Source organism: Heptranchias perlo, chromosome 28, assembly GCF_035084215.1.
Source record: "Heptranchias perlo isolate sHepPer1 chromosome 28, sHepPer1.hap1, whole genome shotgun sequence".
Classification (NCBI taxonomy): domain Eukaryota; kingdom Metazoa; phylum Chordata; class Chondrichthyes; order Hexanchiformes; family Hexanchidae; genus Heptranchias; species Heptranchias perlo.
The window spans coordinates 10,978,026-10,992,403 of record NC_090352.1 but is presented as its reverse complement, the minus strand read 5'-3'; the positions used below and the strand labels follow the sequence as shown (position 1 = coordinate 10,992,403).

The window sequence follows — 14,378 nt, the reverse complement described above, 5'->3', positions numbered from 1 at the left end:
GGACACCACTAGTCACATCCTGCCAATTTGAGTACATACCCATTAACCCTACACTGTCTCCTACCTCCTAACCAATTCCCTACCCATATCAATAGCTTACCTCCAATTCCATGCACTCTCATTTTTGTTCACAGTCTCTTGTGTGGAACCTTATCATGCTTTCTAGAAGTCAATATAAATAACATCCATAGACACTCCTTTATCTACCACTTTAGTTAACGCTTCAAAAAATTCTACTAGGTTCGTTAGACATGACTTAACCTTTACAAATCCATGATGGCTCTCTCTGATCAGTTCATGTTTGTCCAAGTGCTCAGTCACTCTGTCCTAATAACAGATTCTAGTAACTTCCACACAATAGACATTAGACTAATAGGCCTATAATTTCTTAGTTTATCTCTCCTATCCTTCTTAAATAATGGAATGACATTGGCACAATATTTTGTTACAGCTCTACATGCTTTCACTCATCAATAGGAAAAACATATGGGAGGGATACATAGAAATACATAGAAGTTTCATCACAGAAACGGATCATTTGACCCTACCAGTCTGTATCAGCATTTACCCTCCAGGCAAGCCAATAGTTCTAATCACGTTTACCCACCCTGCTCCCAAATACCGTAAACCTTTTTTCCTTCAACCACCTATCCAATCTAATCTTGAATGTTGACATAGTTTCTGCTTTAACTACTAATCCTGGAAGTGAATTCCACACCCTTACAACTCTCTGTATAAAGAAATTTCTCTTGCTCTCTATTCTAAATCCCTTACATTTAATCTTGTACCTATGGCCATTGATTCTTGACCCCTCAACTACTGGAAACAGTTTGCTTCTAGCTATCCTGTCCCATCCTTTCAAAATTGTAAACACCTATCATTTCAGCCCATAATCTGCATTGTTTTAACGAGCCATGTTCTTCTCCAAACGTACACTCGCACGCACGCACACTCTCCTCTCTCCCTCTCACACACACACACACACACACACACACACACACACACAACTATCCTCGTACAAAATAATGAATACATGAGGCTATAACTGAGGCCAGAATCATTACAGTAGCTGGTTCGAGCTCTTCGCTAATAATGTGCTTTGGTTGGCATGGGGGAAAGGGAGGGACATGCCCAGTAATACCAGCGATATGCTTGTGGAACTCATACACTGAGTTTAAGTAATGCTGGCTCCATCAGTTGAGTGCTAGATTAGCAAAATAATTATACCAAATGGGACTGCAGATGAACTAAACTTTTGGGATAGAAATGGCTTGAACTGACTTCTTGAATATCCAATCAACAATTGCTCAAGAATAGCACTGGTATATGTGGTGTGGCTGGCCTTTACATACATTGGACTTGATTGCCTCATGGATGTCAAGAACAACAGAACAGGTGTTTTATGCCTTACCATCCAGCTACTGTCCTTGGAGATAAATTTCTTACTGCTGTGCATGCCTTTGCAGGGCACTTAGACATCACCATGATCATGTCTTTTTGTAATGGATTGACTTTCATGCTTGACACTACTGGCCTACCATGGTATACTTGGGTACTTTTGTGAGTATATCAGTCAAGACAACTGAGTTTAAAGTGAACTTAGAACCGGGTTAGAAGAAGTAAGATGACAATAGAGCAGATAGTTGATAGTAGCAAAAAGAATCCCAAACTATTTTTAGCCATGCCCTTAGTAGACAGAGGGTAAAATATCAGATAGATTGTTTAAGGGATAAGAAATAAAATAGATGATTAGGAAATAACAGTGCTATTAAATAAATTCTTCACATCAGTGTTCACAATGGAAGACTGTAGATAAATCCTGAATCCATTCATTTTACCTCAGGAGTCTATAACATGTGTGGACATCTTTGAGGCAAGAGTTATTTAAAAAAATGCAAATCGTTAATTGCACCCATGGTACCTGGCCCAGTTGGCATGTACCATAGAATCCTGAATGAAATGAGAGAAGAAATAAATGAGACTCAACTTTAAACATATAAAAGTGATGTAAATACAGAAATAGTGTTTGAGGATAGGGAAAGTAATTCTGTTACTCAAAAATAAAGTGATCAGTGGTGAGGAAAATGTTGTAGGGTATTTTAAAGGGTATGCTCTAAAGAGTGCAGACACCATAAGGAGTAGTGAGTGTAGATTTAGAAATGACAGGTCAGGCTTCACAAATCTATCATATATTTTTGAGAAGAAATCTAAATTAGTTGACAAAAACTATTCATTCGATGAAATCACATTCGATTTTCATTTGGAATTTAATAATATTTCACCCATGAAGCTAAAAATAAGGCTCATTGAAGAAATGGTAAATTAGCTGACTAGATTGATTGCTGACTTAGAAAAGAAGGCAGAAAGTGATGATGAATGGCAAAAATTCAGGCACTGACTAGTGTATCTGTTCTGGGTGCTCTGTTGCTTATCTTATTCATAACTGATATGGAAAATTTAGAAGCCCGGTGATAAGAATGAGAGAGATTGATAGCATTCATAGAGACCAGCTATGTGGAGTGGCGAAGGAATGCTAAGTAGATTTTAATGTAGATTTATAAATGTAACATTACATACATGTGGTACAGAAAACATGGAGTGTGTACACAATGAAGGAATGATACTCAACACTGAAAATGACACATGCATTGGAGGGGATTTAAATAAGAGCAGTATTATAATTATGGGGATCTAAGGTCTGAAAGGAGAATTGAAGCGTTTTACTTTAGAAACAAGGGGTTCAATTTACTTGAAGCTTTTCCCACTTTGCCGCTGTAACTTTGGCAGAGGTTCGACACTCTATTTACATGTGTAAACAGGGTTTTCGCCAGAGTTATGGCAGGCGAGTAGGAGAAGCCCTGAGGAAATTCCCCCCAGGAGCAGTGAGGAGACTTGATCCAGGTTTCCAAAATGCTGTAATAATGGCTCCACTAACTCAGCTGGTTTACCAAGTGAGTCTTGTAGACCAGGAAGGTTCCAGGTTTCAACAAAGTCTCATCTGGGGTGGTATTAGGGTTACCACAATTGGCCTCAATGTCTGAGAGTGTGCCTGCATGGTTGATGGTTGAGGACATGCATGGTTAAAGTAGAACTTGTTGAAAAGGGGAACTCACTTGCTAGTTTGGGTAACCTTTGATCCAGCCCCAGCACCTTTAGGATTTTATAAATACCCGATCATACTCACATAATAAGATCAAAGTGCAATTTATTATTTTTTAAAAAATATAAACAAGTTTATATATGTAATGCCATTCTAATTTTTCAAAAATATTTGTCCAAATCTAAAATTGTCCCATTACCAACAGTTGATTGTTTCATGTGTTCAATTTTTAAACCCAAATTGTTTTGACCATTTATTTCAGCACTGCTGTGATGGAACTCCAATTTCTCTGATCTTTTTTCATTTGTCTCCAAATTCCTCTAATCTCCACTCTTCCAGATCCTAGTCCATCTGATCTCTTAGTTCCTGATGCTGTGAAAAGAATTATCTTTCTTAAACTGCATCCTAAATGCTATCTTATGTAGCAGGCGACTCAAGTCATCTTTTGAAGCACGCATCATAATCAGCAGAGAGTTGAGATAACAGCTATTGAGATAGTCCAACAAAGGAAATTAATATCAGGATGAAAAGTTGTTTTGTAGTCAGTTCAGACCTTCAGATATTCTGTTGACAGTGAGGGGCAGCAACAGCAGCAGGATCAGCAGAGAAGCAGCTGTAGCATGGCAAGCCCAGTAGGATAGAATGCACACTAAAGCAGCAATTATCAGTTGAACTGTGCTACCAATAAATTAGCAATAGGTCTGTTTTCTGCACAGTCATTTTCTCTCTCTGAACTGTTCAGACTGCTGGTGACAATGAAGACACTTCTTTCAGTATTTCTCTCTGCATCCATTAGACAGAGCCACTTTCTTCTCCATAATCTCTCTGGGGTATCTTATAATAGCACATCCAACCCAGCAGGACAGGAAACAGCAGCAGCATGGTCAGCTGGGATGACAACAAAGCCAACAAGAGCATTAACAAACATATTTGGGGCCAAGCAGAAACCTTAACAAAAAAAACTTTAGTTTAAAAAGGTAATAGGGGGCTGCTTAATAAATCAGACACAGAAGCATCAGAATTGAAGTAGATGAATAAATAATCCAGATGCAAGCATGTTATTTTACTGAGACTGTGAACACAGAACTAGAAGAAATAAGTAGGGCAACCAATTTGTAGTGACTGATTAAGTCAGATTCTGCTTCGATTACATTGGATTCTGGGATTTTTACCAGTGTTTTTGGATTGTATTCCATGATTCCATCTGTTTATCATGAGGACCATTGGTTTATAGTGACTAAATAGAGCAAAATCTGTTTTTATTACCTTAGACTTCATTTTTCCTGTATTTTGGAGATCAAGCTCCCTGATTCTGTCCATTTTTCTGTGAAAAATTGGGGCCTTGGATGTATATAAAATTAATAAACCTCAAGCAAGCAGCTGGAATTACAGAGACTGGTGGTTGACAGATGAAGGCAACATTCCATTAGTGTATATATATATGTTTTGCCATTGCAATAAAGAGAATTTGGTTGGAAAACAACTTCCAGATTCATGAAAGGGATTTGAAACCCTCTGGACCTGATGTCCTACATCCTAGGGTTCTAAAAGAGGTGGCTGCAGAGATAGTGGATGCATTTTTTGTAATCTTGCAAAATTCCCTAGATTCTAGAATGGTCCCAGTGGAATGGAAGGTAGCAAATATAACACCGCTATTCAAGAAAGGAGGGAAAGAGAAAACAGGGAACTACAGGCCAGTTAACCTGACATCAGTAGTCAGGAAAATGCTGGAATCTATTATTAAGGATGTAATAATGGAGCACTTAGAAAATCATAATAAGATTAGGCAGAGTCAACATGGTTTTATGAAAGGGAAATCGTGATTGACAAATTTACTGGAGTTTTTTGAGGATGTAACTAGCAAGGTAGATAAGGGAGAACCAGTGGATGTAGTATATTTGGATTTTCAAAAGCATATGATAAAGTGCCACACAAAAGGTATTACACAAGATAAGAGCTCATGGTGTTGGGAGTAATATATTAGCATGGAGAGAGGATTGGTTAATGGACAGAAAACAGAGAGTAGGAATAAATGGGTCATTTTCAGATTGGCAGGCTGTAACTAGTGGGGTGCCACATGTATCAGTGCTTGGGCCTCAGCTATTTACAATCTATATCTGACTTAGATGAAGGGAACAAGTGTAATGTATCCAAGTTTGCTGATGATACAAAGCTAGGTGGGAAAGTAAGCTGTGAAGAGGACACAAAGAGTCTGCAAAGGGATAAAGACAGGTTAAGTGAATGGGCGAGAAGGTGGCAGATGGAGTATATTGTGGGGAAATGTGAGGTTATTCACTTTGGTAGGAAGAATAGAAAAACAGAATATTTTTTAAATGGTGAGAAACTATTAAATGTTGGCGTTCAGAGAGATTTGGGTGTCCTTGTACACGAAACACAGAAAATTGACAAGCAAGTACAGCAAGCAATTAGGAAGGCAAATGGTATGTTAGCCTTTATTGCAAGGGGGTTGGAGTACAAGAGTAAGGAAATCTTACTACAGTCGAACAGGGCTTTGGTGAGACTACGCCTGGAGTATTGTGAACCGTTTGGTCTCCTTACCTAAGGAGGGATCTACTTGCCTTAGAGGCGGTGCAACAAAGGTTCAATAGATTTGATTCCTGGGATGAGAGGGTTGTCCTATGAGAAGAGATTGAGTAGAATGGGCCTATACTCTCTGGAGTTTAGAAGAATGAGAGGTAATCTCATTGAAACATATAAGATTCTGAGAGGGCTTGACAGGGTAGATGCTGAGAGGCTGATTCCTCTGGCTGGAGAGTCTAGAACTAGGGGGCATAGTCTTAGGATAAGGGGTCGGCCATCTAGGACTGAGATGAGGAGAAATTTCTTTACTCAGAGGGTTGTGAATCTTTGGAATTCTCTACCCCAGAGGGATGTGGATGCTCAGTTGATGAGTATATTCAAGGCTGAGATCGATAGATTTTTGGACTCTAAGGGAATCAAGGGATATGGGGATTGGGCAGGAAAGTGTAGTTGAGGTCGAAGATGAGCCATGATCTTATTGACTGGCGGAGCAGGCTCAAGACGACACACACGCACGCACGCACGCACACACACACGCACACACACTTGCGCTAAAATGAAAAGGTAGAAAGCTACTGGGAGGGTCAGTAGTAGATTGTCCTTAATGTCTTGCATAACAATAGGGCCGTGCTTGGTACTGTCCCAAGCCTCTGTGGAAATTCTAATTTGTGTCTTCTATAAAAGGCTGCCATTTACTGCTCTGAAGTTCCTTCTATTTTTGTGTCTATTATTAAATATAAACTTGTTTTTGAACTTTAGTTGCTGACTGCTTCCTGAGTTTAGCTGTTATAGTACGTAGCAGATTTACAGTAATCCTGCTCGTTCATACACTTTGCTAGTATTTCACCTTCCTGCTGTCAGAAGATAAATCCTTGTTTTTACAAGCTGCTTTTTCCATCCACCTCCTACAGATGTATGCGTGCTTTCTTATAGATTTTCCGACTATTAAACTGTCACAGAACATAGTTTTCTTTGTCAGTATCTTCAACCCATGCAGGAAAAGCTGGAAGTACTGTCAGTGACCTGTCAGTTTCGTAGAACATATTATAACATCCTACTCCTCAGTGTTTGACTTCAAACTCTTCTCTGATAATTGCATGTCAGCAAGCTAATTCAGGTTTTGATGTTGTCATGGTATATTTAACAATATGCTCTGAATGTTCATTGAGAGAGGTTTGAAATTCATATCAGCCTCGACTCATAAAATATGTAGAATTGAAGAAACAATCTTCTATTAGGTCCGAGCGTAATTTAATGATTTCTCCCTCACTTTCTGGGTAAGATGTTCAAATGCCCTTGAGTCTTTTAAGTATGCTTTTAATTGTTCATTTTGAAGTGGAAATTGTTTTTAGACCATTTCTCATTGAGTTTTCAAGGGGGCGAAGGGGTATCGAGTCATTTATTTTTAATCATTGTTATTGAATATAGTTCAAATAATTCAATTAATTGAGCATTGAAGTACCACCAAATTCTGTTCAAAAACTCTTCATGAGAGAAATAGATTGTTCTCTATCTGTGGTGTCTTCAGGTTTCACACATTAACCACTAAATGAATTATTGAGCAATATTGAACCTGCCCCATTATGGTACCAAATGCTTTGATCTATGTTACAGTAACTACGAACATGATTGTTCCAGTTAATTGACATCACCTTCAACAAACATTCAATTTATTAATGTGAACAAAACCAAAGCAAAAGTTTATGTTTTAAAATGATTTCTATACCATTTGATTAGTCTACCATAATGACAGCTTCCCTTCTTTGAGAGCTCTAAAGGGTACAAAATAAAATCAATTTGTCTCTCGATGTAGCACTGAGTGGACATACATGTACAACAACTGTCATTGATACTCTCGCCAATACCAGTTCCAATTCCAGTTCCTAACAAACTTTATCCAATGCTGGCCAGGTTATCTTAGCCAGTCAATCTGTACACTCCAACTCTACTTGAATTAACATGTGCAACCAAATCAGTAGTGCATGTGTGGGCTGATGTATGTCATGCATAGTGCTTTCTGCTATGATGCTGTACAGTGTGATGCTCCACATTACAAATACATCACCTGGAAACCCAAATTGTAGCAAAAAGTACAGCCACCAAAGGGATTTGCTTTTTAATACCATTACACAAAGAAAAAATAAATATTTTGAGTAGAAGTAATTAGTTTATAGAAAATAGCTAAAGCACAGGCTAAGCACAAAACATTGCATATCAATCTGCACCAGATAGTCTCCCTGTGGATGAGGGGAGGGGCACACAATGGAGTTGATCTGGCCATGAAATGTTGATATCTTTGTCCAGAGAGGAGGGGGTGTGGGCAGAGGGGGGGTCAATAAACAAAGTTCTAGTCATGGGGCCACAGCTGGAAGGACAGGACAGTATAGGCTTGCAGAGTGCAGCAATTAAAGCCATACCTCTGAGAAGGATCTGTGCGAAGTTCATGAGCCAGCATTTAGAGTCAGCTCACTTAACCAGACGAACCCAGGAAGTATTTAAGTATGCAACCATTACAGTGTTGTTTATTTACTGTTTGAATGCTATGAACAAAAGACCACTGCAAAAGTCTAATCAGGGGAAAAACATTCCTGGGCAAATACCCAATGACTTTGCAATGGAACTGAAAGCTGACTCACAATGCTACTATACCCTACCAGTACCGGGTTTGCAAGCTAACCTTATGTGATAGATGCTTTATTCATTGTAAAGGCCTATTACAGTGACATCTACAGGCGTAACTGGTACTGCAGATAAATGTGGACACTTTTACAATGGAAATACGCAATAGATGAGTCTGAGACAGGGGTTTCCAACAACAACAACTTGCATTTATATAGCACCTTCAACGTAGTAAAACGTCCAAAGGCGCTTCATTGGAGCATAATCAGACAAAAATATGAAATATAGAATCATAAAATCTTAGAGCACAGAAGGAGGCCATTTGGCCCATTGTGCCTGTGCCGGCTCTTTGAAAGAGCTGCCCAATTTAGTCCCAAACGCCAGCTTTTTCCGCATAACCCTGCAAATGAGTCTCCTTCATGTCCAATTGCCTTTTGAAAGTTCCTATGGAATTCTGATTCCACTACCTTTTCATCGCTGCTCTTGTCCTTCTCAATGGAGGAGCTTCTGAATTTGTTTGAGTGTCACAGTGAGGATGTTGCACATTGTCCCTCTGTCAGAGGGCTAGGAACTAAATGTCCCAGGCCACACTGTTTTCCCCCCCCCCCCTCTATCTTTCTTTACGGGAATACATACAAGGACGGACTGCGACATCATCGCCGGAAGAGACGTGGCATCAGCTGTCTGATAACAATCGACAGAAAAAGAAAAAAAAAGGTCGGTCAGCGGGGCCGGTGGAGCTGAAGTCAAGGGATTACCCACCTATTTTAATATATAATAGATGGTGGCTCCTTCAGGTTAGAGGACGTTGTTGACTGTTTTGTGTGCCTTTTTGAAATCAAGCAGGATATTGGCAGAAATGATGTGAAAGTGGGGCGGTGAGGCTACTGCCGCGACCTTGATTTCCCTCCCTTGCCAGAGCTACCACTAGCAGCCTGTTTCTTGCTCGCTGCATGTAAATGGCAGCAAGGGGGACAGAGCCTTGTCTCGTCTCCCATTTGCCTTCTTTCTGCCCGTTACTGTCACTCCCCAGAACTGCCTGGTGGAAGATGGTCACGGTCATAGACTCAATGCGCACAAGTGGAAGCGATGGCCTACTAGCTGGCTGCTCTGCCTCCATTCAGGCCTAGAAACTTACCATATTAGGCCTCAGTCTTGGCCGAGGCCTAAAAACAATTTTCCACCTTTCCTGTTCAAGGATCTTCTGCCCTCTTTGCTTCCACTTCTGAAGTCCCGCTGCAACACCCCCAGAATATCTTGGCCATGCAGTAGTGGACTTCCACTTGCTGGCAGGAACCCCACCAGCATCCATAAAAACCCAGGAAAATGGATTGGGATTGGGGCAGGGTAGGAGGGATGGGTGAAAGTCCTGCCCCACCATTACTCATCTGCTACAAGTAAAATCTAGTCCCTTGTGTTTCATGGATATGTGCAATGTGGCATACTTTGTGAACTATTCTTAACCCTAAAGAAAAAGAAAAAAGGAAAGAACTTGCATTTATATAGTGCCTTTCACAACTTCAGGATGTCCCAAAGTGCTTTGCAGCCAATAGAGTACTTTTTGAAGTGTGGCTGCTGTAGCAATGTAGGGACGCATGACACAGCAAACTCCCACAAACAGAAATGAGAGAAATGACCAGATATCTATTTTAACGATGTTGGTTGAGGGATAAATGTTGGTCACAACACTAAGAGAACTCCTTTCCTCCTCTTTGAATACTGCCATGGGATCGTTTACATCCATCTGAGAGGGCAAATGGGACCATGGCCTAATGGATGGAATAAATATGCTGATTGGATATAAGGTTTCCAAGCCAGTTTATTGGGATCGTGGGGGTCTGCTACCTCCATGTGATACTGGTTCAGAAGACTCTGTGCATGTGGTATCGATGTCACATGCAGTTGCAGCTGTTTGTATGTTCATGAGCATCTACTGTCACGTATGTAGAGACCTTGGCAAGAGAACTGATTGCTTCTTCCTGGAATTCTCAATGTATGCCAGCGCTCAAAACCAAGACCTTGTGCTGGTCACTGATCTATACAAGAACACACCAGTGCCCTTCCACAAAGATACCTGTATCTGTTTCTCAGGAGAGTTGAAGTAGGCCATAGCAACTCCCCGGAGCTTAGACTCGAGAGCATCCATACCAGCAGTCTGCACCATATTATCCATTGAGACTAGTGATGATGCTTGTGCTTGTGTAGTATCTTCCATTTGTAAGTAGGCTGTATTAAGTCTGAATCCAAAATCAGCGCCATCAGTAACTATACTGGACCCTGCAACAGTTTGCTGTTCTTTGGCCAAAAACACTTGCCCTTTCTTGCCCATGGTCTGTGTTTCACTTTGTGATTCTTCTTCTACCTCGGGTCTAAGAGCCTCTGGTATATATCTCTGAGCTGGTACTTCTTTGAGTTATAGTGACGCAGAGTGCTGTACTGGGAGAGCTCGGAATCAGGCTCTGAGTCTTCATGAATTTCTATGAAAAGATGTGACATTTTAAGTTCATGCAGCAAATAATCTCCGTTGCTGCAGCAATGAAAAGCAGTACCCAATAATGTGCTTTATTATTCTGTGTGCCCTGGTAAATGTTCTACTTATTGGTAAATGCTGCTCAAACTGAGAATTATGGAACAAACTATGATCTTGAATGCTGCTTCCTGCTTTCCTATTGTCAGTGCCCTCTGGGCCTCCCATCATGTGAACTTCACCATGGCTGCTCAAAAGGGTCATGGACTATAAACCTGGCTGGGCCCGCTGCCAGTCTGCAGCCATTCCTTACGTTTGAATGTCAGCCCTACCTGACAGAAAAACAACAGTGTGCATTGTTTAAGATGACATATGGCATTGACAGTATATGCATGCAGCCTAGTGACTCTGACATCATGCAGTGAAGGCCGTTTGATGTCACTCTGCTAGCTACACTTCAAGTGTTAAGCTTATAATTGCACTGCCAGCTCTTGCTTTGCTTCCAAGTTTTAAAATCACATTCCCTTGTGTGTTTCTAAGCACATTTTGATATAGTATGCAGTTATCTTAATATCCTTTGTTGAATCCTTTTCTGTTCTCATGGGAACATTTGACTTGAGGTTTCAATTGAAAAGCTGTATTGAGAAATTCATTGTTCACAGACTACATTGTCCAAAATTCTAATATGGCATGTCAATCATATTAATATTCATTACTTATCTTTTGGGAATTTTTGAGATCGGATATCTTTTTAAGGCTTTCTTCCCTTGTTTGCTGAGTGTGTGACAGCACGATTGGCAGTTATTTGTTCCCACGTGCACCTTAGTGTTTACTTATAGAGAGGGAGAGTTGCCTGTCTGTCCCATAGATATGTCTCAACGCTCCATAATCTTCAACTCATCCAAAGCTCTGCTGCCTATATCCTATCTCACACCAAGTACTGCTTACTTCTTTTCTTCACTGACGGACACTGGCTCACAGTCCCCCAGTGCCTCAGATTTAAAATTCTTACCCTTGTGTTTAAAATCTTACATGGCTTTGGCCCTCCTGAATTCTATAACCTTCTTCAGCCCAATAATCAACCCAAACTCCCTGTTTCTTTGACTTCGGCCTCAGGTGCATCCCCCTCCCTTTGCCCCACCATTGGCAGATGTGCTTTCAGTACAGCAAAAGGAGGATACACGTTCTGGAATTCCCTCCCTATATCCCTCTGCCACTCCACATCTCTCTCCTCCTTTAATAACCTCCTTCAAAACCCACCCCTTTGACTAGGCTTTTGGTCACACCTTCTAATCTCCTTTTCTTGTCTTTGACACCTTTTTACTTATACCTCTGTAAAGTAGCTTGGGACGTTTTTCTACATTAAAAACACTATATAAATGTAAGTTATTGTCATTGCATGACATCCTTTGGAAAAAACACATGGGCCTCGATATTAAATCCCGCTCGATGGGGAGGGGTGGGTTGAAAGTGAAATACACACAATGAGACCCCAACCCACGCACATGCACCCGCCACCTTTTTTACGGTGGCGGATTTTGGGGCGTCCGAGTGTCCCGATGTGGAGAGGCTGGACTTTTAATTAACTTATTTAAGTCGGGCTCCCACAGTGCAATTGGGTGCCCGATTTGAAATTTACTGCTGCTGCACAGATTTCCCAGGGGCCGGAATACCCGGCAATGAAAGGGAGGTGGGAGCTGCCGGCTACCCAAGGTAAGTGCCTCTTATGGACCAGGAGAAGCAGGCGTGTTCCGCCAAGCCCCTCAAGGGAGTCTTCGGTCTCCCCCAGCCCTGATCACTGACCTCCCCATAGCCCCAATTGCCAACTTCCCCCCAGCACAATTGCCGACCTCCTCCTCCTCCCTCCCTGATTAGGAGCAGGAGTAGGCCATTTATCCCCTCGAGCCTGTTCTACCATTCAATGAGATCATAGCTGATCTGTGACCTAACTCCATATACCCGCCTTAGCCCCATATCCCTTAATACCTTTGGTTAACAAAAATCTATCAGTCTCAGATTTAAAATGAATAATTGAGCTAGCATCAACTGCCGTTTGTGGAAGAGAGTTCCAAACTTCTACCACCCTTTGCGTGGGGAAGTGTTTCCTAGCTTTACTCCTGAAAGTCCTGGCTGTAATTTTGCCGACCTCTTTCCAGCCCCTCCCCGATCGCGGGCCTATTCCCCTCTCCCAATTGTCGGGGATGGTGCCCGAGGGTCCCCTGCTGCGGCCTCCTGCCACTGGTGTTCCACCTTGCCTGCTGGCCAGGCAATCCATTTGGCCAACTGCCGGGTGGAAGACGGACCTACGAAATGTTAATGAAGTCCTGTGTTAAGATCTTGCAGGACCTCCGCGTCGCATGCCTTGCCTTGTTCTTCAGTCGTTTTTGGACCCTCCCCACCTCCCCGTAAATATCGGGGCCATGGTCGTTTCAATGAAATATCTTTTCCACTGCTCTCTTCACTCCGAAATTTACTTCACAAAGGATCCAAGGCCTATGGACTATATGTAATTATTAAGTAATTATTTAACCCGTGTGGCTTTAAGCATGTGTGATAATGTTCATTTGTACTTCTATTATGACACGTTCAGACTCCCACAAGCCACATTAAGTAAAATAGTATAATGCAGTATGTGAGTTATAACTCATGAAAATCAAAAGTAGGCCATGATTTACCCATGTTTAGTGCACAGGGGAATTTCTAGCCATACATGATTTATAGAAAAACAAACCAATCAGTCCGATCTATACACCTCATACATTGTAATGCATCTTATATTTATCACACTTGTGCATGATGACAATTGTGGAAATATTTTTCTTATTGTTATTTGCAGTGTCAACCGGATTTCATAACATCATTCTGTGATAGCAGAATATCTAATGCCACTCTGTGAAATATGGTTGTTTCATTTGTGAAACAAGCTGCTGCTCACTTATGAGATACCCAGTCAGCCTAACTTGTCAAAATAAAAATCATTTCATAAAAGGCACTGAATATCCTTTATAAATTGTTCCACTTGACTCAAAGGCTTCAGTCCAGCACTTTTATTGTTTTTGTGTCTAACAGAGACAGTAGCATTATTATGAATAGGTCCTGTGCCAACAGTTACAGTCAGCAGAAAACTTTCAAAAGCCAGCAACATTGTCTGCTATCAATTCTATTTCTTCTAACTCTATTGTCATGAGGGTTTTAGGTAAATGTAATGATGGGTATGTGAAATTTCACTAGGGTGAAGTACTGTTTATGATTATAGGTCTATCACTCGTGGTGGTACTGGGGGAATAATTTGAGATGGTGAATTAAAAGTATCACACAACATTGAAGCATATTGGCTTGAGTACAATTTTTCATGGATCATATTCATTCTAATACTAAATAAACCTAGTTGCCTATCCAGTGTATTTGCAGCATTTTCTGTTTTCCATCCTACTAGTTGTTCACTAATAGCAATTAAAATAATTCTTAATTTTTATGTTTCCTGCAGCTGAATTTGAATTAATGCTTTTTAGGAGTGTGTTGAACACATTTATTGAATATGCACACTGAGATTAAGAACTTTACAATTAGATTGATTTGATTGATTTGTAAAGTGCACTTAACTATTCTGAGTTCTCATTATTATAAATGGGTAGTCATTTTGCTATAACA

General features: G+C 40.8%; 1 protein-coding gene across 1 annotated transcript in view; it reads left to right on the top strand.

The window, feature by feature from the left end:
* The window catches only part of tmem132e (transmembrane protein 132E), a 621,750-nt gene that overhangs the window by 245,973 nt on the left and 361,399 nt on the right, over nt 1–14,378 (top strand). The window lies entirely within an intron of this gene.